Here is a 24,719-nt window from a genome sequence, read left to right as displayed (position 1 = left end):
TTGATTTGTATTGCTCATAAGTAGGCAAGGTGGAAAGGAGTTAAATAAGTGAAAGATTACTTTTTAACATTTAAAGCTGTCTAATAGTGAAACAAATCTAGAATAGTAATGAGTTCCCATTACTATACGTGGCAAATCATAGAATAGAGGACTCTCTACTAGGGGTGACTGGAGCAATTTCTTTTGTGTAGTAAGTGTGACAAGGCTACTTAAACTCTTAAGGTTCATGGTGTAAAGATGTAAGTGTTATAGTAAGACATTTTATAAAGCTACATAATGTATCCTCAGAGCCTCAGCTTTCCCACCTAAAAGCTGGGTGACTTGGGGCAAGTCACTTTCCTTTTCAGGGTTACAGTTTCATCATCTGTAAAACTAGATATGGATAAAATTATGCCTAAGCTTTAAAATTCTTAATGAGTTCATTTCTAGTTTATTTCTATCACTTTCCTTCAGTTAGCCATATATATATATGTATGTAACAGAAGTCTGACTCTCGAACTGCTGACTGAAACACTTTTATGATTTTTCATGCCCGTAAAGTACATTAAAGTGCTGGGAGAAATGCATTTCTCTGACCATGGGATTATATGTCACACTCATTTGATGCTAATATAAATTCAGAACCCCTACATACCTCCCCAGCTTGAAAGTTTAGGCTGCTGTTAAACTGTTGGGCATAAAAGCAGATGTTTTCTGATACTAATTGTAGGGGTGGGTTGCCCCTCCACACCTGTGGGTGTTTCTCGTAAGGTGGAACGAGAGACTTAGGAAAGAAAAAGACACAGAGACAAAGTATAGAGAAAGAAATAAGGGGACCCGGGGAACCAGCGTTCAGCATATGGAGGATCCCGCCAGCCTCTGAGTTCCCTTAGTATTTATTGATCATTTGTGGGTGTTTCTCGAAGAGGGGGATGTGTCAGGGTCACAAGACAATCGTGGGGAGAGGGTCAGCAGACAAACACGTGAACAAAGGTCTCTGCATCATAGACAAGGTAAAGGATTAAGTGCTGTGCTTTAGATGTGCATCCACATAAACATCTCAATGCTTTACAGAGCAGTATGGCTGCCCGCATGTCCCACCTCCAGCCCTAAGGCGGTTTTTCCCTATCTCAGTAGATGGAACGTACAGTCGGGTTTTATACCGAGACATTCCATTGCCCAGGGACAGGCAGGAGACAGATGCCTTCCTCTTGTCTCAACTGCAAGAGGCATTCCTTCCTCTTTTACTAATCCTCCTCAGCACAGACCCTTTACGGGTGTCGGGCTGGGGGACGGTCAGGTCTTTCCCTTCCCACGAGGCCATATTTCAGACTATCACATGGGGAGAAACCTTGGACAATACCTGGCTTTCCTAGGCAGAGGTCCCTGTGGCTTTCCGCAGTTTTTGTGTCCCTGGGTACTTGAGATTAGGGAGTGGTGATGACTCTTAAGGAGCATGCTGCCTTCAAGCATCTGTTTAACAAAGCACATCTTGCACCGCCCTTAATCCATTCAACTCTGAGTGGACACAGCACATGTTTCAGAGAGCACGGGGTTGGGGGTAAGGTCACAGAATCTCAAGGCAGAAGAATTTTTCTTAGTACATAACAAAATGGAGTCTCCTATGTCTACTTCTTTCTACACAGACACAGTAACAATCTGATCTCTCTTGCTTTTCCCCACAACTAATGATCAGCTGATATTGTCAAGAATACACAAAACTGGTGGCTAAAAGGAAAATGTTGTTATGGGGAAACCACTTAAGCACATCTCTATCACAATGAATTCTATTATCTGTTTTTTTTCTCTGCCGCCTCAAGTAGACTGAAAGCTTCCTGAAGATAGTAGTTGCTATGTGCATATCCCTAAACCTGATACAATAAAAATAATAGTTTTGTGGCATGATCCTGAGCTGCTTACATGTGTTATCTTATTTAAGATAGTATTGTCAATATTATTAGGATTGTCTAACAATCACCTTTTAAGAAAGATACAAATATTATCCCAATTTAAGAGATGAGATAATCAAAAAAAGAGAAGCCAAATAATTTATTCAAGTAATTTAAGTGATAGAGAAAAAATTCTTATTTTATTTTGCCTGAGTCTAAATCCTACAACACTATCTTTTATAGTATTTTATAGTGATTAGGATATAGTTACTTATATTTATTAGCCTATTAAGTGTACTATCATTTACATTGAAATGGGCATAGATCCCTTTAGAATTTCATTCAATTTAATACAAAAAATAATTTTGAGCACCTGCCAGAAGGCAGCTATTTTGCTATGCAATTCAGAAGGTAAAGAAAGAAGTAGAAGACAATTGCTGCATATATAGTTTAGAGTTTAGAAGAAAATATAAGATTGAACACAAATAACCTTATTACAAGTCAGACAGATTAAGGGCTGTGAATAAAGCACTAAGTGCTTTGAGGATTCAAATAAAGGACAGACAACAGTCTCACCATAAGAGACTCCACAGAGAGGATGACATTTGAGAAGAGTCTTGAAGACAGATAAGATTTTAATAAGAAGATAGTAATATTTTGATTAGAAGAAATATTATGAGGGCGAGGAATGAAGATGGCAAAAGTCACAGTGAGGCAAAAGTGCGTAAGTAATAGGTCAAGGACAGGGTGTCTGCACCAAAGTTAGTGGATGGTAAGGCTTTACAAAGGTAGCTAGGACATCCAGCTTTTATTTTTCTCCCCCTTCCCCTATGCAGAACTTTACTGGTGACCATTACTCTTCAGGCGGAAATACTAAACAATGTCAGATGAATTTCTAATTCTAATTGTACCATATCCAGAATTCAGATGTATCTTTGTCCAAGAATTATTTGTCATGTCCATTGACAAAGCACATTGTCAGAAATTGTATTGTTCTCTGAATTACTGAAAAGGAAGAAAGATTCTACACTCATCCATGTACTGTATTTTCTCGTAGACCCACAGACCTATAGAAACAGGGGAGACCTCAAGAATCATAGACATTTGAGGTGCAAAGGTACTTTGAATGTCTTCCAGTAAGTTGCTTTTCCTCGTCTTCCAGGAATTCTTTCTATGTCTGAACTAAATGACTACCTAATCTATTCTTATATCTCTCCAGAGGAAGAAAGTTTCGAAGGCATCTCTAGGTTATATGTTTCTTTGTTTTCAAGTATGAAAATGGTCCTATTGCCCCAATTTGGAGTCATGCATTAGTGCTTCCCTCTACCAAGAAATGTCAAGCGACACCAAAGATGTCAAGAAGGATGGATGGCAACCTTGTGATTCTGTGAAAAATAGAGCATGTTATTTGGAATGTTAGTAGATAGGAAGTGTGAATGAGAACTTGAGGCCTAAATCTCAAGAAATTTTCTTCTTTTTATGATGGTAGGGCCAAGTTATTCAATTTATTAGTGCATGAGTTTTCCCAGTCCCCAAAATGGAAAGATTAGTTTCATATCATAAAATTCTTTGAGATGCTTCCATAGCTTAAGGCAATAACAAAAATAAAAGTTGTATAGCAACAAACTATAATTTATACTTATAAAATTCTGCCATTTTATGTGAATCACAATTTATGGGTTTAGTTCTCACTCTTTGCTTACTTTTCGTTACCTAACTGGAATCTAAATTCCATGAGGGTGAATCCATAGCTCACGGAAGTCTATCTCCTCCCAGCTTTCCACACAAGCTTTGGTCTCTCCCTGCTAAAAAAAAATAATAGGTTACTTTTTTTTGCATTTTATCTTGCCAGAATTACCATTTAGAAAGCTTTTATTAAATTTGTATTTTATATGGATTTTCTTTTTTTATATAATTCACAATGGTTGCATCATTACTTGGCTATAAGAATCATGATTTAATTATAGAATAAATATCAGGAATTTTGTCTGCTTGCAAATAATTCATAAACAAAAGATTGTATTCCCAAGATTATTTAGAAATTCACTGGAATCTACAGTGAAAATAATTATATTAGGACTCGATACATACACACACAGACACACACACACACACAAGCAATTTATTCCTTACAATTAAATAATGTCTCCTTGAAAACAGATTGTATAATAAACCAATGAAAGGCAACGAGTTAATCTGAAATATTACAAGCACAGCAAATAAAACTGATTTGTAATGTTTAGGCCACATGTATTTTCCAGGACACCAAAGGATTCTGGCGCTTGAAATCACTTTCCCCTTTTCACCTGCTTATGAGACTATGCACAGTTGCATTAAATTGTTTTTAAGTTAGAAAAGGAAATTAAAGAATATACAAATTCCCCTCATTTGTGTGCCCTACAACTATTTCCCTAGTGAAATAATGCCGCTGAATATACAACGAAGCCCCTGCTTAGCACTCAGACACTCAAGTCAAATCCCAGAAGACATCCATTCCCGCATACCTAACCTGCCTCCTTTGAAGGAATTAATCATGGACGACCCAAGAAAATGTCTTAAGTAGCAAATTCCTATGAACAGTTTCTTTATTGAACTGAAGTCAGAAGAGTGAGCCCAAGGTGTTTAAGCTGCTTGTTTTGTGTTTATCGAGAAGGCTGTCCTTTTTTTAAATGTTTGCCTTTGGATTTACTCTATCTTCACATTATTGGTAACCACAGAATTATTGCTTACATATAGAAAGCTACTTTTATCCAGAATTTCTAAATAACTGTATGATTATAAACATAAGACACATTAGTCTGGAAATAATGTCACAAGCTCTCGCGGCACCAACTCTCCTCCCTCTATGCTAGATAATGGTTGGAAGTGGGCCAGATACACAGGAAACTTCAGTCAGTCCAGAGGCGATCACTTCATTTAAGAAAGCGCATTTTAATCGATATTTTGTCAGGATGTCCAAAGGGCCAGCAACACACCAGTGTTGTGTGAACATCCTCTCCATTTACACAGGGTGTACCCCAAGTAATCGAAGGAATCCTCTGGGGAGAAACTCCCAAAAATTCTGTAGCAGGGCCTTTCAGCCCCTATGCTCAGGCCCACTCCCACACCACTGTGGAGTGTACTTTCATTTTCAATAAAACCCTTAATTTCTTAAAAAAAAAAAAATAGGGAGTAAGCTTTCAAATAATGGCCTTTTATTTTACAAGGCCAAAAATATTCTGAGAAATCTCCACCCTGGACATGTTGTAACATCCAATGACATCCAATGAAAGAAACTTCACTGAATTACATGGCTGCTAAAACGCATGGACATTTTTTCTGTAATTTGATCTGCAATTAACAACACAACTCAGTATTGTCAACAGTGATTATCTCCACGTGGTAGGAACAAAGATGAACTTTATTTTCCTCTTGGTACTTTTTTTGTATTTTAAAGTTCTCTAGAACAAAAAAAGAGATGAGATAATTATTATTTTGATGGACTATAGCATGTAGTGGGGAGGAGCGCAGACAGCAGAGCCAGACCACCTAGTTCTAATTTTTCCGTGTAAGCACTTACCAGCTGTGTGACCTTAGGCAAGTGATTTATCCTCAGTGGGCAGCAGTTTTTTCATTCACAAAGCTGAGATGATGATAATAAGAGTAACTACCTTACACAAGTCTTTCATGAGGATTCAATAAGTTAAAATAAGTAAAGCAATTAAAATAATGCTGGCATAAAGTCAGCACTTTATAAAGGGTAATAATTATTTTTAAAGCACGTTTTCAATAACAATGCTGTTTGTTTACAGTGTGTGGCAGTAATGTCTTTTAGCTCGATGGTGCACTTCAGACCTGGATGAAAACAAACCTCTCCAATTTTGATAATAGATGAAATTATTGTTTCAATTGTCAATGTTGATCTACATATTTCTAAGGAAAGAACAATGTGAGCACTAGACACAGGATTCGAAGTAGAGGCTTCAAACTAATTTGAGCTACCCAAAGGTGAATAGGGCAGCAACTGGGATGAGGACACCTCATCGTTAGTGTCAGTCCTTTTACTAACTGCGTGTGACTTCAGGCGCATTAGTTGCTTTCTCTGAGCTTTCTCACCTCCATCGGCACTATTGTCTCTTTCTGTTCCCTCTTATTTATCTCTTCTCCTCTTATCAGAAAGATGGAGAGAAAAGTACTGACCTGCTGAGTAAACAATAAGCAGTAAAATATTAAAAATAGTATTTTCATGCAAAATATTTTAGAGCCTTGCACTATAAGAGCTGATCCTCAGAACACATCTGTGATGGGCATAATACCTCTCCCCTACCTTAAAAGTTAAATAACTGATGTATTGGAAGTCTAAATTGAGATGTCATATAGCTCTCATCGAAATCAGAGTGCAAAGGAGAGCAATTGTGCATCTGTTCAGTGGATATGAAAGTGTGTTGCTCTCTCTCTGCAAGGGAATTTAAATGACTCATTGTCTTTGCCTAATAGTCTAGCACTATATATTTCCACTCCATCATTTCTCCCCTTTTCTAGGTAAGGAGAATGTCTAATAATCAGTAACAAAAGACAATTGTACCAAGTTTGTTAACTTTGATGATGAAATACACATTAATAAAAGGCATCTTACCCTTGAATCCAGTAAGAGAGGTTAATGGGTACATCAAAGACCAAATTACAAAAGTCGAACATGGCAAATTCCATATAACCTTCAAGACTGTAGAAATCCTAAATGACTTTAATAAGAAGAAATGACTTTTGCTTCAATTTACATAAACTCAAAATGACTTTGGTTCATTGGTACCATCTCCTAAAATCGTGCTTCTCAAAGGATCTACAGTGAAATAATGAATTCCCACAAAACGAAAGGAAAGAAAACAAAAACATATAAAAACCGCATCATCACTTGTGTTTCCACACTGGAAAGCCATGCTATAGAATGCCAGAGATTCAAGGAATTTAAGTTCTTTATTTCCAACCAAGTTATTTTACACATATGGACCCCAAGAATCACAATATAAAAGGATTTACCCAAGGTCATACAACTCAACTTGAATAGACTCGGAACAAAAACTCAGATGTTTAGATTTCTGTGTAGGAGTTTTGGAGATGTTTCTTGTATCATCCATGTGGGTGGTTTTGTTCTGTATTTCCTCATTCTTACTGTTAGAGAGGTTGATGCTAAAAGATAATCTTTTCTGTCTTTCCTCTTGTAAAAATTTTCTACCTTAGATAAAATCAAATTCCTAACTTACTGACAAAATACTCTTTTTTCAAGTTGCCTATCTTAACCTTCATTGTGATCACTTACTAATGTTGGTTCATCTTCCTTTGTACTTTCAAATAACTTCTAAAGTGGAATAACTCGATAAGAAAAAAGTGGAGGAAAATATCATTTCAATGTTGCAGAATACAGCCATTTCTTATCTATTACCTCTTCAATTATGCATATAAGTTAATACCAATATCCACAATAATTCTATCTATAGAAAAATAAAATTATAAAAACATGACTGTACCCTCAGAAGATAAGTCCTTTTTCTGAACTATATTACTATTCTTTCCTGTTTCCTTGTTTGGTTATTCTTCTGATATTCAGGTCTTAACTTTAATTTAGAAAATAAATGTGGAACAATCCTTTCATGCCATAGACCAAGGGCATGTCATTTAATCATTGAAACACTAGTGTGGTCATCATCACCTGACAATTCCAGTTGATCTAAAATGCAGAATGCTTACAATATTCATATTCTAAGGAAAATAGATTGGGACATCTATTTGTAATCCCAGAGATTCTATTAACTCCTGATGACTCTGTGGCCTATGCATGACTATAATATTCTTAATATTGCAACAACCCAAAATAAAACTATATTCCCTCAATAGAAAAATTATGCTGTTGTCAACTGTTTTCTTAGTTCATTCAGGCTGCAATAACAAAATACCGTAAGCTGGGTGCTTATAAACAACAGAAATCCATTACCCACAGTTCTGGAAACTGGGAAGTCCCAGGTCAGGGCACTGGCAGATTCAGCATCTGGTAAGGGCCAATCATTCTCTGCTTCATGGATGCCCATCTTCTCTGCGTGTTCTTACATGGGGAAATAGGGCAAGGGAACTCTCTGAGGCCTCTTTTGTAAGGGCATTGATTCCATTCTTGAGGGTGCCACCCTCACGACCTAATCACCTCCCAAAGGGCCTACCTGCGAATTCCATCACACTGGGGGTTAGGTTTCAACATAGAAATTTTAGGGGGACAAACATTCAGTCAATAGCACCTGTTAAGTCAGCACATGTTTCTAAAACCTACTGAATAATATGTTCAACATGGGAGGACAATGGTGAATCTGATCCTGTGTATTTTTTTCAATTCTTCAGATCAAGAAGTCAGAAATTTTTTGAGAAAGGGTTCCTTTTCTGTCTGTAGATAATGTGCATGTCTACGAGGAAAGCAGGAGGGACCCACTGCTATCAGTTCGATCCTCCTCCTTTGAGAATCCTGAAGAAAACACAGTGAGGGAAGAAAGGAGAATAATGGTAGGGATAGCACACGGAAATTCTGTGTAAGATGTACAGAGAAATCAATGTGAAACTGCTTCCCCAAATTATTTCTTCCCATAAGAAAATATTTGTATATCTTAGAGAAGTTAATACTTGACTGTTAGGCTGACACTGGGTCCCTAGTATAAAATTAGAATCCTAATAATTTCCAGCAGATTATACTTATTTATGATCACTAAATGCCATATCCAAAACAGAACCTCTCATTTAAATTTCAAGCTTTAGAAATAGATGGAAGAAATGTGTGGACTGTTCATCCATTTTCTGAACATTAGCCCTCCTATTATTTTAGGTGTAGCATGTTTTAAGCTACGGTTCAATTCTCTATATTGCATCTTCAATTTACTTCCATTTATACCACATTAACAATTTTCAAACTAACCAGGCAGAAATACACTGAACTGTAGCCCCAGAAATAGGTGAAATGAAATCAATGTTACTAAATCTGCATGTAGTGATTATAGATGGAAATATTACATCACTGCCATGACAGTGCCATGATGCCTTTGATTTTTTTTTTCATGGAATAACGAAATATGCATTTAATAGGTATGTCTAATTGTCTTTCATTCTGGGTTTTGCTCGCCAACATAGTAACATGCTTTTTGCTAAATGTTATAGTATTGGAGTTCCTCTGCCTCCAGCTGCCATTAACATATTTTGTATTCATGCTTTGCGTAAATTCTGGAAAATGTTTTCAGTTAAGCTTCCTAACTATGCATTTAATTTATATTTAATGAGACAGGAGAAGGTAAAGTTAATGTGAATTGATTAAACTTAAAATAGATATATTGGTGTTTATTAATCTACCAGTAGGTAATATTATGATCACCTTCTGAAGTTAAACCATCATCAGTAAACCCCTTTTCTAGTTGAAGTTAAAGGTAAATGGAAGCATTAACAGATTAAGATGAGTCAAGGACTGGCTCTTTCCTACAATTAAAGATACAAATATCCCAATTTCCTTAAGCAATTTATAGCAGCTTATGAAATGGTGCTTAGAGCTCTTTTAGTCCTTCCAGTAAATGTGGAACTTTCTTCTACAGCCAAACCAGTAAATGGTTGTACTCAGCCACCTTGACGCAATGTGGGCCAATGTGAATCTGACCCAAAGGTCTATATGTTAGATCTTTAAGCATTTAAGACAGCTCTCAGGTCCCTCATAAAACTTTTTTTTTTTTTTTTGAGATGGAGTCTCACTCTGTCGCCAGGCTGGAGTGCAGTGGCGAGATGTTGGCTCACTGCAAACTGCACCTCAGGTTCAAGCGATTCTCCTGCCTCAGCCTCCTGAGTAGCTGGGACTACGGCGCATGCCACCATGCCCAGCTAATTTTTGTGTTTTTAGTAGAGACAGGGTTTCACCATGTTGGCCAGGATGGTCTCCATCTCCTGACCTCATGATCCACCCACCTCAGCCTCAGAAAGTGCTGGGATTACAGGCGTGAGCCACCACGCCCAGCCAAAAATATGACAAATCAATCCTAGGTACTTGAATAATACTCATATTACTGCACACCCTTCTAAACTGACTGCCTCTATATTTCAGTTTCTTTCTTAAATTAGGAATTTAGTGTTCATACATGGTAGAAGCAGTCTATACTTTCATAACTTTGCACTATATCCCAGACCTTCCCAAACACTTATTCTCCCCAAATTCCAATAATAGGAACTATGATTAAATGTTTTGGCATTTTGGTAAATGCCCTATCGAACCATCAGTCTGACTTTTAATAACTCTGATTTCTTTTAGGTGCAAGGATTAGGCAATGCTTTCTGACATGGTAGACTTTTGGTGGAACTAGTTATCAGCCAAAAGACTGCTCATGGGAAGATAGCCTTATGGCAATACCATCTTGACATTTCAAGAAAGGGTCCTTTTGAGATAAAATTCAGGGAAAAAAAATGCCACATGAAATAGAAGTCTATCTAAAAAAAAAAATTCTTACTGAAAAGCAACGGCACCTACAACTGTAAATTGTCAGGCATATAGTGATGAAGGAGACACAATATGTTGTGAACCCTCCTAAGAGCCTTGGTTCATATCATTATTTCTGTAAATTTTCTCATGATCACACCCTAACTAAGGAACATCCAATATTCAGACTCAAGGCTGTGGCTTTAAAGCCTGTGCACTTTTCATTATACCCAGCTTCCTTCATACCAAGACCTCCCGGAAGGGGAGAAAAGGCAATTAATTCTACTGCCAGCCAAGGAATTTTCTCATTCTATTTACCATTTGAGTTAAGGTATGAACTAGCCCTTTAATCTGGGGCATGAGGACATATCATAAAGACTGATCAAAGTCTATTCTAAATTATTCACTGAGCAGAGTGTTTCAGGACAGAATGGGACACCAGGAAGTTACCAGGGGACTTTTATTTTTGTGGACCTATTATTTTACCCTCAAATTAGCATCGCCTTATAAATTCTGTATTTCTGTGGATATCACCATCCTTCCCCTTCCATTCTAAATATTAGAAATTGAGGAGCCTGGATTCATGGCCTCCGAATGGCAACTGGTCCACCTGAGCCACGCTCCTTCACATGCCTCATTCAGCTCCACGGTATTACCCGATAAAACATTCCATCTGGTGTCACTCTGTCTGTTCCGGATTCTCCATTTTCAGGATATGCTGCCTAGTTTACTAAGTTAATCTGTTTAGCCTGTGCCTCCAAACATGTCTACTACCTATGCATAAGCTTCTGGATCCCCCCTCTTACCTATAAGATAGTCATTTGCTTGTCATTTAAAGAGCTGTATAATATTTCTCATTTCTATTTTTCTAGTTGCATTTCACATAATCCTGCATTTATACCACACATGGCGGCCAAATTGACCTATTTGATTTTCCAAACATACGCTGAATTTTCTTAGCTCTAGGCCATTACCTTAAGACGATGACTTTCCTAATACAGGATTATCCTATTTTACTTCAGCTGATCATTGAAGACCGACCACCAATGAATCTGCAGTCCTGAAGCCTGTTCTTGTTTGCAATATCACCATATTGAGATTTTAACCATCTTTAAGTTCCTTCTAAGATGTCACTTAAAATATTCTTATTATAGTATGTCTCTCTCTCTCTCTCTCTCACACACACACACACACACACAGAGACACACACACAGACTTGCCCTGCATATCCCTTCTAGATTCAATTACTCATCTTTCATTCATAGTATGGGGTTTTAATAACAACAAGTACCTTGTAAGTGTTGCTTGAAATAAAGTAACATAAAGCACCCCTTGTAAGAGATTGAAAAGTTGTCCCAATGTTTGCATACCAATATACTTAGGAGTGAGTACTACAGTACTTTTCTATAATCATAAAACTGCCTGACTTCATTTAATGTAAGGTCAGAAATAGAGGCCAGCTTGGTGCGACAAGTACTTTCACATAATCCTCATTCCCACTCCACCATACACCGAGGAAACTTTATTTTTTTCCAAGTCACAGATGGCATAAGAGAGAAAATGGAAGAACAGCTGGGAGTTTCACAAAGGTACCTTCGGCTCTCTCAGAAGCTCAGTTCAAACTGTCCCCATAGCCAGAACAAAGCAGTGAAAGAAGCAAAATTGCCCAATATTAAAATGCTTTATTCCACTTGAATTCCCTCGAATTGCTGCTATCCTCTGTTTAGCTTTAACTTAGGTGACCTGGCAGGTACAATTGCAGTGTGTGGCCTCCTTGAATAACAGCAACAAAGGCATAGTCCTTGAGAGCTGCCAACAGTGGTGGTGTATAGGTGTCGCTGGCCAGCCTGAGCATAGTTAGGAAGAAAAAAAAATACAAAGACTGGGATGAAAGGATGGAGAAGTCAGAAATATAAGACAGAGCAACTCAGTGGTGAAATGGAACACCACAGGCTCACTCCTCTGCAAAAGAGTCTTATTTGTAAAATGGTCAAAACTCCTTCAAAATTTAGTAGATGTCCTATTTGAGCAGATGTTATAGTTTACATTTCAATCAGAAGATAATAAAATAATGAATCTGTACCAGATTTGGGGATTGGGTGAATAATTCATTATGTGTAATTCTAGGTTAATATACAAACCTGGACTTTTTCTCTTCTTGAAAACTCTATCTGGAGCTTCATTCTTCAAAATGTAACCTCCTACTTAACACCTTCACCCAATCCTCCTAGGAAAATGTATTTATTTATAAAATAAACATCAAGAGCTTACTATGTACCAGGCAATATTTTAAATACTGCGGATACAACTATCAGTGAAAGAGGCACAGTCTGTGACCTCATCGAACATTTATTTTAGTAACGGGAGCAGGGGCCAGTGAGTAAAATGAGGAGAGGAAAGGAATACATAGATAAATATAAATAAGCCCGATGTTTTGGAGAACGTGAAATGGCCTAAAGAGTATAAAGTGATGTGATAGAGAAGAACTGCCAGCTGTGTGGATGGGGTGCTGTAATTAAGGTCATCAGGGAAGGGTTCTCTGAAAAAGAGATATTTGAATTGTTATCTAAAGGCAAAAATAGTCAAATAAGAGTGAGAGAGATAAGGGGAAAAGAGAGGAAGAGAAGAGAGAAACTATGAACCCAGAGCATTCTAAGTGAATGGCCCATAATGCTAGAATATTTCTGGTCCAAAATGTACTAAGGTACAGAGGCCCTAACATGGTTTGGCTGTGACCCCTACCCAAATCTCATCATGAACTGTAGCTCCCGTAATTCCCATAGGTCATGGGAGGGACCTGGTGGGAGGTAATTGAATCATGGGGGTGGGTCTTTCCCGTGCTGTTCTCATGGTAGTGAATAACTCTCAAAAGATCTGATGGTTTTATAAATGGGAGTTTCCCTGCACAAGCACTCTCTCTTGCTCACCACCAGAGAAGACCCTTCCCTCTTCCTTTGTTTTCCACCATGATTGTGAGGCCTCCCCAGCCATGTGGAACTGTGAGCCAATTAAACCTCTTTCTTTTATAAATTATCCAGTCTCAGGTATGTCTTTATTAGCAGCGTGAGAACACACTAATACAGGCCCTAAAGTGGAAATTAATTGGAATAAGCTTGCTTTATTTGCCAAGTGCAAAGAAAGCCACGGTGGTTGGAGCATAGTGAACAAAGTGAAAAGTGCTCAATATGGAAAGGTGGAATAGTCGGCAGAGGTCAGCGGTTGTAAGGTATTTTTGGCCCTGAAAGGAGGATTGAATTTGATTCTAAGTTCAGTAATAGAAAGGATTACTTTTGAAGACTTTACACAGAGGATTGACATGTTCTAATCTGCATTTTAAAAGAATGAGTCCTACTTATGTGAGGTAAATGGACAGTGTAAAGCAAGACCAAAGAAGAGACAGAGAAGGGAAGTGTAATAGTTCAGGTGTGAGCTGCTGGTGGCTTTGAGTCAGAATAGACGCAATGTTACCTTCATTATCCTCCTCTTGTACTGAGTGAACCTATACTACAGAATTATCACACTGAAGGATATTCTAATTTATATGTGTCTGCCACCTGTACTAGATAATAAACAGCTTGAAGATTGAGGGTTTATTTTATTCATCTTCCTAGCCCCTATCATTCAGGGTACAGTGCAGAGCTGACCCTTAATAAATGTTTGTAGCACAGATCATAGCAAAATGGTCTTCTCCTGTGATCCTGAAAAGTACCATTGATGTATAAGTCAAGAACCTATGATACCAACCTTGGTCCACTACTTATAGCTCTTCATCTTGGGTAGATTATTTGACCACAACATTCCCCTAGCCTCAGTTTATTCACCTTTCAAGCTCACGGTCCTATTAATAGCAAACTAGAAATAAATGAGCAAGGGCCTTGTAAAATTACATTGCAAAGTCTCATTGATTGCAAAGCATTATTATCAGTTCTGTTTCCTCTTCTTAAATATTAGCTTTTTATATTAGAAAGAAATATTTTTTTCTCTTCAAATTAGAACTCACCAGATGTCTCTTTGAAAATCTTAGGAAATGTACTGGTGATTTGGGAATGTAGAATAATCCTTTAATTCTCCCAGCCTTCTGTTGTTGTAGGTGGTTTAGAAGTCACAGATAATTCCCACTTCTTATAAATTTTCCAACCATCCTAATTCTTCTCTCATGCAAAAGACTGGGTTCTATTCATGAATCAAAAGCTGACACATAAATAAATGTGTGGTATAAAGGCAGTGTGGTGTAGAGAAAAGATCACAGCACTTACAGTCAAAGGCCTGAAGTCTCTTTTTGGTTTTATCACCTTCTAATGTGGTTTGCAGCATGAATTAGGCGTATCACTTACCATGTCTTGTGTCTAAACTTTCTATCATATTGAGGAGACAAGAAAAAGTGTGTTTGGATTTCCCACAATATCCAATTCTCTTGTTCTCCAACATTAATTGGTGTCCGACAATTCAATTCAATTCTGATATCAACTACCCCGAATTAACACAGATCCCACAAGTTAAGGGTTCCATCTTGCAAGCCTGCCTCCACTTCTGCCAGTCACAACGAGGTCTTTAGGCTACCTGCACTTCTGCCTAACAACTATAAATTTGGAGGTTCTTCACAATCCCCCTTCAGGCCCCATAATTTACTAGAATGATTTATACAACTCAGGAAGTCACTGTACTTACGATTACTGTTTTATTATAAAGGGAACAATTCAGAAACAGTCAAATGGAAGAAGTGTGTAGGGCAAGATACTGGGGGGAGGGGGCATACAGAGCTTCTGTGCCTTCTCTGGGTACACCACTCCCCCAGTACATGGACATGTTCAGCAACACAGAAGCTCCCTTAGTAAAGTGTGTGTGTGTGTGTGTGTGTGTGTGTGTGTAGAGATAAGGTCTTGCTATGTGCCCAGGCTGGAATGCAGTGACTATTCATAGGCAAGATCATGATGCACTACAAACTCAAATTTCTGTGCTCAAACAATTTTTCTGCCTCAGCGTCTCAAGTAGCTGTGACTACAGGAATGTGCCACTGCACCTGGCTATGTTTCAAAGTTTTTATAAAAGTTTCATTACATAGATATAATCGATTAAAGAATTAGTTATTAAACTCTCCAGCTCTTCTCCCCTCCATGAGGTTGGAGACAGGGCTAATAGTTCTAATTCTTTAACCAGGTGGATGGTTTTTCTTCTGGCAACTAGCCTGCATCCTGAAGCTATCTAGGTGCACAACAAGCGTTACCACGTTAGCATAAAATCAGGAATGGTCAAAAGGGGCTCATTATGAATAACAAAATTCCAGTGGTTGTAGGTGGTTTGTGTCAGGAACCAGGGACAAAGACCAAATATATATACTTTTATTATACCACAAATGGCAATCAATTAGGTTATTTCTAATTTTTCTTCCAGTTCTAAACATTCTGCCATTGGTTAATTTTTATTTATACTCCAGTTCCTAAAGTCAGTTCTGTACTATTGAGCACAAAACCACATGGGTATAGAAGCACTTGGATTATATGAATCTAAACACAATAGTAGGATAAAAATGGTTAACTCCTCATTCCTTACCACCATCGCAAAAGGAAAAGATTCTCAATGCTAATAAAATTTCCCAAGATTAAGAAGAAAGAAGGAGACATTTAAACAAAAATAACAATTTGAGAGGTGGAGGAAGAAAATAATTTAATGCAATAATCTCATTAATTCTGACTTCCTTCTAGGTTTCATCATATCTTAAAACTGTATATAATAGCAAATTTTTTTCTACAAACTATTCAAGTAAATAGGATAAACTACTTTCTGAGAGGATTGCTTAAAATCAGGTAAGATAGTGAAGTTAAACATCAAAAATATATAAACATATTCATGAACAAAAATCTAAATAATGATAAGCCACTCACGCCAATTTACCCAGTCATCAAAGCACAAATTATAAAATTCCAAATTTAAAAATAAAGTTAAAAAGAAAGAGAAATGAGGAAAAAAACTAGCCTTAGTTGCTATAAATCAAACACAATGAGAATTTTCCGCTCTTGCGTTTTGGTCCCATTATTATTTTCGTGAGAACTGTAACTGGAGATTTGTCCCTTTGGGATACGTAAGCGACTATGCTAAGGGTTTTGCTCTCCACCTTCAGATCAAAGTAGATGCCATGTTTTTCTCCAGATGACTTCCTGTACATTCTCTATTCTCTCATGGCCAATAACAAGTGATCAGAAAGTTACTAATAAATGCTTTACTGTTAACTGGCAAGAGGGTACGGCAAGCTAAACTTCATATTATTCCAAAACTAACAAAGGTTATTTTCAGCCAATCAAGGGAAGTCACATTTACAGCACCACCTTGTGAAAGAATAAGGAACTTGCTTGCCAAGGTAAGGAGCAAAAAGTGAACCTTTCTGAACTCATTAAAGGAAATTTTTCAAACGCTTAACTTCTTTTCCATTATCTATTAGTTACTTCACAATATATGTGTATGTACATGGACAACTCAATTTGGAAAATTTTTCTACTTATTTTCAATATTTTTCTCTCAGCACAATTATTTCACTATTAATTATCAGAGCCATATAAAATAAAGGCAGTATGTACTGTGCCTAAAGAAATATGGTTTTATATTCAAGCAAAATATATTCCTTTTCTGTATCCCTGTCTTCTCTTCCTTGAACCTCTTTTCTTATAACTCCATAGATATCAAGACTCTCCTTTTTTTAATAAATGGAAAAAAGGCCAGGGAATTCATGTCTAATAGTTTATCATAGCAGGGTATAAATCAAAGCAACATAAATACTGTGTGTATTATCTAGTATTCCAATCAATATTTGTTCTACAAATTAAAAATGGAAAATGCATGGATACTGTGCTGCTTATTATTAAGTCTGTTTTCTGAATTTTAGGATTAAGATTCCCAAATAGTTTACTCCTTAAATTGTGCAAACTGCCATTCTAGATGTTTTCTTTTTCTATTTATTTGCAATGTGTAAAATTATGTGGCCCAGTGGTTCCAGATTTTCGTGTGCATAAGAAGTAACTAGAGTATTTGTCACTTGTTACCAAACCCTATTCCCAGGCTTTGATTCCAGAGAACTGAAGTGGGAGCCCTCTAATCTGCATTTCAACCAGTTCGCAGATGATTCTAAAGTGGGTGACCCACGGCCACACTTTGAGGAATAACGTTCTGATTCTAAACTATCTCATTTTGCCATTTGAATTTGTTGGCCTGTTGGGGGATTCCTAATTTGTGTGTAACTTCTCTCATTTAATCAGTTAATTTTCCTCTTCTACCATGTTTTCCATGTAATGTTTTGTCCTTGGATCTATTTCTATTCTATTTTTATATTATTCAATCTTCTGAATTTCTTTTTCTGTCAGACACTGAAAAATAAATCTATATTATACTCCATAGTAATGTTCCCTCCACTATATAGCAGACAATCTAGGGGTTTTAAAACTAAATAACCTTACGGCAATTTACTCGTTTTTAACTAATGTGCAATTCTGTTCAGGCTGCCTTTCCTACAACACTTAGGATTTCTGAGTGCTAATACCTCTCCAGTCCTATTCTATGACCTCCAACCTCCTAAATCTAATTATCTCCAACTTTAAAAATCTGCCTGAGTAAAATCTGTAAGCAGAAAGAATAGGCACAGCTGTACTCTAAGCACAGCTCTATTTACTACAATTCTTTTAACTTTTCTAATTAAAGTTTCTACAGTTAGGCATTTAGAGAGTATTTGCAGTAATTTTGTTTTCACTGCACTGAAGGTAGGTCATTAGCCTCCACAATTTGAAGAAAAAAATAGGCAGGGAAAAAACATATATATACATATATACATACACACACACATATATATATACATATGTATATATACACACATATATATACACATATATATACATATGTATATATATACACACATATATATACATATATACATATATACACATATATATGCACACACATATACGCACACACATAATATGTATGTATACATTGTATATATAGTGTATGCATTTCAAATGTATGTAAACCTATAACAAACACATATGCATATAAATAATAGAAAGCCACATGGTGTGGTAGAGAGAACCCTTTACAGTGGCTATTGAGCAACACCTTGATTCTGCCATTAGCTTTTGCAACATTCTCTTCCTTCTTTGGGCTCTGTCCTCATATTCCAAATCGGGTTTGAATTTGATAGTTAAGAGGGGTCTAAGATTCCTTCCAGATCAAGTGTCATGGGAATCGTAAGGTCACAGAGTAGTCAAGTTGCTCACTTTCTAAATGATCAAATAGGCACCGTTTTAAAGCTAGAAAGTGATTTGTACGTAGAAGAGATTGTACCATAATTCCTCTTTCAGCCCATTTCTAGTCTGCATTGACAGCTTCTGTTCTGGCAAAGGAAAGTGGGAACTAAGGCAATTGCTTATAATACTCACATTGGCTAAGCCTATTCCTTTCATCTCCCACACTCTTCATTCTAGCCTGAGTTTCAAGGTCCCTGAAATTCTGTGTTTCCAAAGCTCATCTAGTTCATAGACATTATTGTCATCTCTTGGTTTCATAGCAGTCACCACTCTCTCCTCCATTGCTAACAGAAAGGTCCTTTCTCCCACCTTCAAAAACCCAGCTTGGAACCTTTCACAAAAGCATACTGTGTAAACCTAGAACTGAACTTCCAAAAGTTAATAAGATGGCTAAAAAAAAATTCACCTCTGCTGCTTACATTCTCTGAGACCTTGAACAAGCTTTTTAATTGTATTGGGCCTCTACAAATGAGGATTGTAACACCCACCTCACGAAATTGGTGTTGGCATCAAAGACGATGAGGTCTAAAAAATCTATCCCAGACCTGAGCCGTTGCAAATGGCTGGAAACCATTAACGCCTCATCTTTCCCAGGAATGTGTGAGAGATTAATTCCTTTTTACATCATTTAAAGTCTGTAAAACTATAATGTTATTGTCATTATTTGAGAAACAAAGTTCAGTGCTGTGCAAAGAACACATAGAAAACTGCCCACGCACAGCCTGCCACTGTCATTTAGAAAAGAGTTTTAATTCCGCAAAAAAATAAACAGGAGCAATGAAGCTATGCAGCTGTACCTGATTTCTACCTGATTTCTGCCATTATATGTGAGTAAATCTCTTGCCCTTTGTGGATGTCGAGGACCCCATCTGTGAACTGCCGAGACGGAGCTGTGTGACCTCTAAGTGTCCTTCCTGTTCAGAGATTGCAGCGATACAGTCAGAAAGAGGCTCTGCCATCACAGCTCGGCACCCCGGGCAGGCAGGCAGGCGCTGTGCCAGAATGACTCCCTCCTCCCCGGGAAGGGTTTCCCTCGGCTGCAGCAGCAGCTCCAAGGAGGCTGCAGGCAAGCGGGGGCGGCACTCCCACGCAGCTCCTCAGAGACAAGGCAAGTGCTGCCTTCCAACCATCAATAATGCAGTCTTTTGTCCGCAATAAATTCCCTCCAAAATTAATGAAACAGCCCTTTTAAATTCTCCTGTCACTGCCTCATACAGCAGAAGCTGGGCTAGGCTTCCTGCCCTCTAAATAAATACAGAAGCCGTATAAATTGTCTGGAGGCAATATCTAGCTTGCTGGGACACAATCTAATCTTTTCAGCCGCGTACAGAAACAAGGAAAAACAAAGAAACCCAGCACCAATGTGTTTGATCTTTATTGCAAAAGGCACTCACTCTATCATACACACAAGAGCCCACACACCTGGGCAAAAGTTTATGGGCATCCATCGTCTCAGTCACTTCCACTTTGCTGTTTTCTGCAATGTGACCTAGAGGATACCCGTAAGGAGGATTAGAGGTGAACTTAACTCCAGATATTATCTAGGAACTCCCCCTTCTTTTTACAGGTGAAGAAACTAAAATCCAGAGAAAGAAACGAACAAAGAGCTGCCATCTACAGCCTAGGGTCCTAGTAGTCTGAATCGGCTCTTCTCCATTTTTAATGTGCGTAAGATTCAGTAGGTCTCAGGTGAGACCTTATAGAGTGTTCATTTCTAAGAAGCTCCCAGGTCCTGCTGCTGGTGGCGTTCCATGAAGTATGATTTTAGTATCATGTATCTAGAAAATCATGAGCCCCACTGAGGCGAAGCCAGTTATTTTTTTACTGTGTTCCCTGCACCTGACAACATCAATCCAGTAGGTATTTAATAAAAGTTTGTCAAATAATTACTTAGTACACCTAAGAGGCAGCATTGCATTGTGGCTGGAAACATGGACCCTGGAGCCATTCTGCCTAGGTTCACATCCTGACAATGGCATCAACAAATTGTGTGCCTTGGGCAAGTCATTTAGCTGCTCTGTCCCTCAGTTTTCTCAACCATAAAATTGCATCACTAATAGTATAATGTCTTACAGGTTGCTGTGAGGGAGGGAAATGAGCTAATATAAATAAAGCACTTAGAATAGTATCTGGAGAGTGAGAAAACAGAAATATGACTTACTTATGGTCACATAGCTATTTAGAGATCTGGGCAATTTATATTTTTTAACATTTTAGTTCAGTATCACCATTCATATCTTTTAAAATTTTAGTTCAGGATCATCAAGCAATACCTGGCAGAAGAACATTCTATTTATTTAGTTATGAAGGATGGCATTTCTATCCTACAAACCTTTAGAGATATAAAATGTAAGTGTAAATCACATAAAAAGACATTATATAATTGAAGGTAGCTGATAAATGAACATACACATGTAAGCCAACCAGAAACTAAGCTCAAGCCTTATAGAGCTGAGTTCAAATTCCAGGTCATTCACATCTAAACAGCGCACAGGTAAACCATTTATTCTCTCAAAATGACAACTGGCATATAAATAAAATGGAGAAATATCTAACTTAGAAAAATGGCATATAGAATAAATGAGATAATGTGTAAACTCAAAATGACAATTGGCATATAAATAAAATGGAGAAATATCTAACTTAGTATAATGATATATATAGAATAAATGAGATAATGTGTATCAGGTATATAATGCCGTTTTGCACATAGAGCTCAAGAAATAATAGCTAGTAATGGTGGTAGTAGTAAAGCCACAAAACATTTACAAGAAGTATAGATTGGAATAAAGCAACTATCTGTTCCACAGGTATGCAGACTGGCAGATTATTCATGCTTTCTCAGCTTTGATGATATAATACCATAGTTTGTCTCCAAAACTATAGAAAGGTATAAAATGCAACATGAGTTAGAGGCTATTTCAGGCCAGAAGAAAGCCTGATGGAAATATGGTGAGGCACCAGAATAGGACATTCCTAGACCCAAAAGTTCTGGGTGGAACCAGACACCAGAGAGAAATGGTGGATTATCACATTACTTTATGGACCTTAAAGACAGTATATTGGAATTCTTTCATTTAAACTTGGGAAAATTGAGACATAGAGAGATTGTTTTTCCTCTGATAACAGTTTAAACATGAAATAAGCCAGTAACCTGAAACATCAGTACAACCTGAATCCATACCCACCATCAAACAGCAATTCCACCAACCCGTGCCCAAAAGTTCAAAAAAACCATATGAAGAAAAACTTCTGGAATCAACTTTGACGTGTTAAGAGTTTAGAAGTCATCATTGAGAAAAAGCTGGACAAACTTAAACGATTACTTTGCTTGGACTTATCAGAGAACTGAGAGTGAACAATTGATTTAAGGACTTCCCATAAAGCTGCAGTAGTGAAGCCAACGTGGTATACTGGCAAAAGACTAGACATTTAGTTTGATGGAACTGAATAGAGGAACTAAAAATAGACCCACGCATGTATAGTCAACTGATTTTGAAAAAGGTACAAATGAAATTCAATAAAGAAAAATAGTCCTTTCAACAAATAGTGGTGGAACAGTTGGATATATACATATGCAAAGAGAGAGAGAGGGAGACAACGTAGACAGAGCTAATACATCACACAAAAATTAACTCAGTATAGTTCATAGGCCAAAATGCAAAATGTAACACAATAGATCTGTTAATAGGAAAAATGTAGATGACCTTGAGTTTAATGATGAGATTTTAGGTACAATACCAACTAAACATTGTGATCCATGAAAGAAAAACGTGTCAATTTCAATTTTTATTACAATTTTAAAATTCTGCTTTGTGAAAGATATTGTTGAGACTGAAAATACATGACACAGACTTGGACAAAATATTTACAAAACACATATCTGATAAAGGTCTTGTATCCAGAACATACAAAGAACTCTTAGAACTCAACAGTGAGATAGCAAACAACGCAAAGAAATAAGCAGAAGCTCTGAACAGACACCTCACCAAAGAAGACATACACAGCTCTGAGTCTAGGTTCTGTCTCTCACTCTCTTTGCATTTGTATATATTCAATTGTTCTACCACTATTTGTTGAAAGAACTATTTTTTCTTTATTGAATTGCAGTTGTGCCTTTTTTGAAATCCGTTGACTATATACATGTGGGTCTATTTTTAGTTCCTCTATTCATTTCCATCATAGAAGATACACACATGTTAAGTAAGAACATGAAAAGATGCACAAATCATTTGTCCTCAGGGAAATACAAATTAAAACAGTAAATAGATTTCACCATAATCCTATTAGAATAACTAATACCTAAAAAATAACAATACCAATTGCTGGAAAGGATGCAAAGCAACAGGAACTCTCATTCATTGCTGATAGAAATTCAAAGTGGTACGGCCCCATTGGAAGACAGCTTGGCAGTGTCTTACAAAGCTAAATATACTCTTACCATATCAGTCAGCAATTGCACACCTATATATTTACCCAACTGATTTGAAGCCTTATACCCATAGTAGCTTTATTCATAATATTCCAAAACTGGAAGCAAACAAGATGTCCTTCAAAAGGTGACATGATAAACAAGATGTGGTATATCCATACAATGGAATACTATTCAGTGTTAACAATAAAGGACCTATCAAGCCATACATAAACATAGATGAATCTTAATCTATATTTCTAAGTGAAAGAAGCCAGTCTGAAAAGACTACATTCTGTATGATTCTAATTATGTGACATACTGGGAAAAGCAAAGCTATAGAGATAAACAGATCAGTGGTTGGCAGGGACTCAGGGGGCAGCTGGAGGACTGAATAGGTGAAGGACAGGAGACTTTTTTAAAGTGGTGAAGCTCTTCTGGATTACACTATAATGATGGCTGGCAGGTGTTTGGGTGGCACGGAAGAACTGATAGGTGAAGCGCAAGAAATTTTAAGGTAAAAATATTCTGCATGAAACTAATGGTGGTTACATGGTGGTTTCATGGCACTATGCATTTGTGATAACTCATAGAAATTTACAGTACAAAGAGTGAACCTTCATGTATGCAATTAAGAAAAAACATTTATGAGGCTGAAGAGTCCCAGGATAGAGTGTAGAGTATGACTAAAAGCTAACTGTGTTACAAATTTATGAACTAACCTCACTGGTGGGGACAAGGGAAAAAGTACTGACCTAACTAACTTTGGAATGAGTGAAATTAAGATTGAAGTCAAAAGGAACTGTATATAAGCACTGTACTGTAATTCAAAAGTTATTTTCCACATGGGTTAGGTTAACAATTCTCAAACTACTATACTTATGTACTGCAATTAAACAATTAAATAAATGGATGACAGATGGTAGGAGCAAGGTGTCTCATTTTTGTAGTGGGATAACCAAGATTAGGAGGCCAATTCATGTGGTAATGGATTAGAATTGGAGACATCAGTATAAACTCATGTTTAACTTAACATATGCATAGATGATTACAAATAGTAATATTTATAATCATGTGCAATGTGTTAGTATACATGTATATATTTCTTTGCTGTGTCAGCTGACAGGGCCTGAAATCAATGATATCCCAGTAACAGTTAGTAAAACTAGCACCTAGATCTTGGTTTCTAGTACCATTTTTCAGTAAGTGACACCAAGACTTTCTGAGAAATGGTTGATTCTAGGACGAGGAAAGGAAATATACAAGATAGGCTTGGAGCCTCCAGTATTGCCATAAAATAAAAAACTGATCAATAAAACCACATGATAATGGGGAAATGTCATATGGACACAAGAACCAATTAAAAGAGCGCCCAATGATTACTGCTGCAACAATTAGAACAACAACATAAATAAATATTAAATTATATTCCAAATATCTATAAGTTCATAGTGACATAATGATTGAAAAAATAAATAAATTGAAGATAATGAACAAATCTTTTGTGCAGAAGAATTCCAAACAATTTACGTAAATAATTTGATTTGAAGGTGAAGCATAACCCCCATTCCTTAAATATGGGTTGCACGTAGTGACTTCCTTCCAAAGAATGTATGGAAACCCAGAGTAACTGCACAGTGGGGAAATCTGATAAACACTACTTTGACTAGGTATTGAAGCTTGACATAAAC

The 24,719-nt window shown here is 37.1% G+C and overlaps 1 long non-coding RNA gene across 19 annotated transcripts in view; it reads right to left on the bottom strand.

Moving 5' to 3' along the window:
- The window catches only part of LOC106634637 (uncharacterized), a 176,845-nt gene that overhangs the window by 82,876 nt on the left and 69,250 nt on the right, over nt 1-24,719 (bottom strand). For 15 of the 19 annotated variants that reach the window (XR_010111711.1, XR_010111714.1, XR_010111719.1 and 12 more), the window contains one exon: nt 3,572-3,673. The exons of 1 other annotated variant lie outside the window; for it this stretch is intronic. This is a non-coding gene — a long non-coding RNA (uncharacterized LOC106634637). The remainder of the gene's footprint in view (nt 1-3,571; nt 3,674-24,719) is intronic. 3 more of the 19 variants (XR_010111722.1, XR_010111720.1, XR_010111715.1) reach the window with 3 other exon arrangements.

The sequence above is a fragment of the Pan paniscus genome, chromosome 2 (assembly GCF_029289425.2).
Source record: "Pan paniscus chromosome 2, NHGRI_mPanPan1-v2.0_pri, whole genome shotgun sequence".
Taxonomy (NCBI): Eukaryota; Metazoa; Chordata; class Mammalia; order Primates; family Hominidae; genus Pan; species Pan paniscus.
Note: the sequence above shows the minus strand (reverse complement) of the source record. Positions and strands in the feature narration are given on the sequence as shown.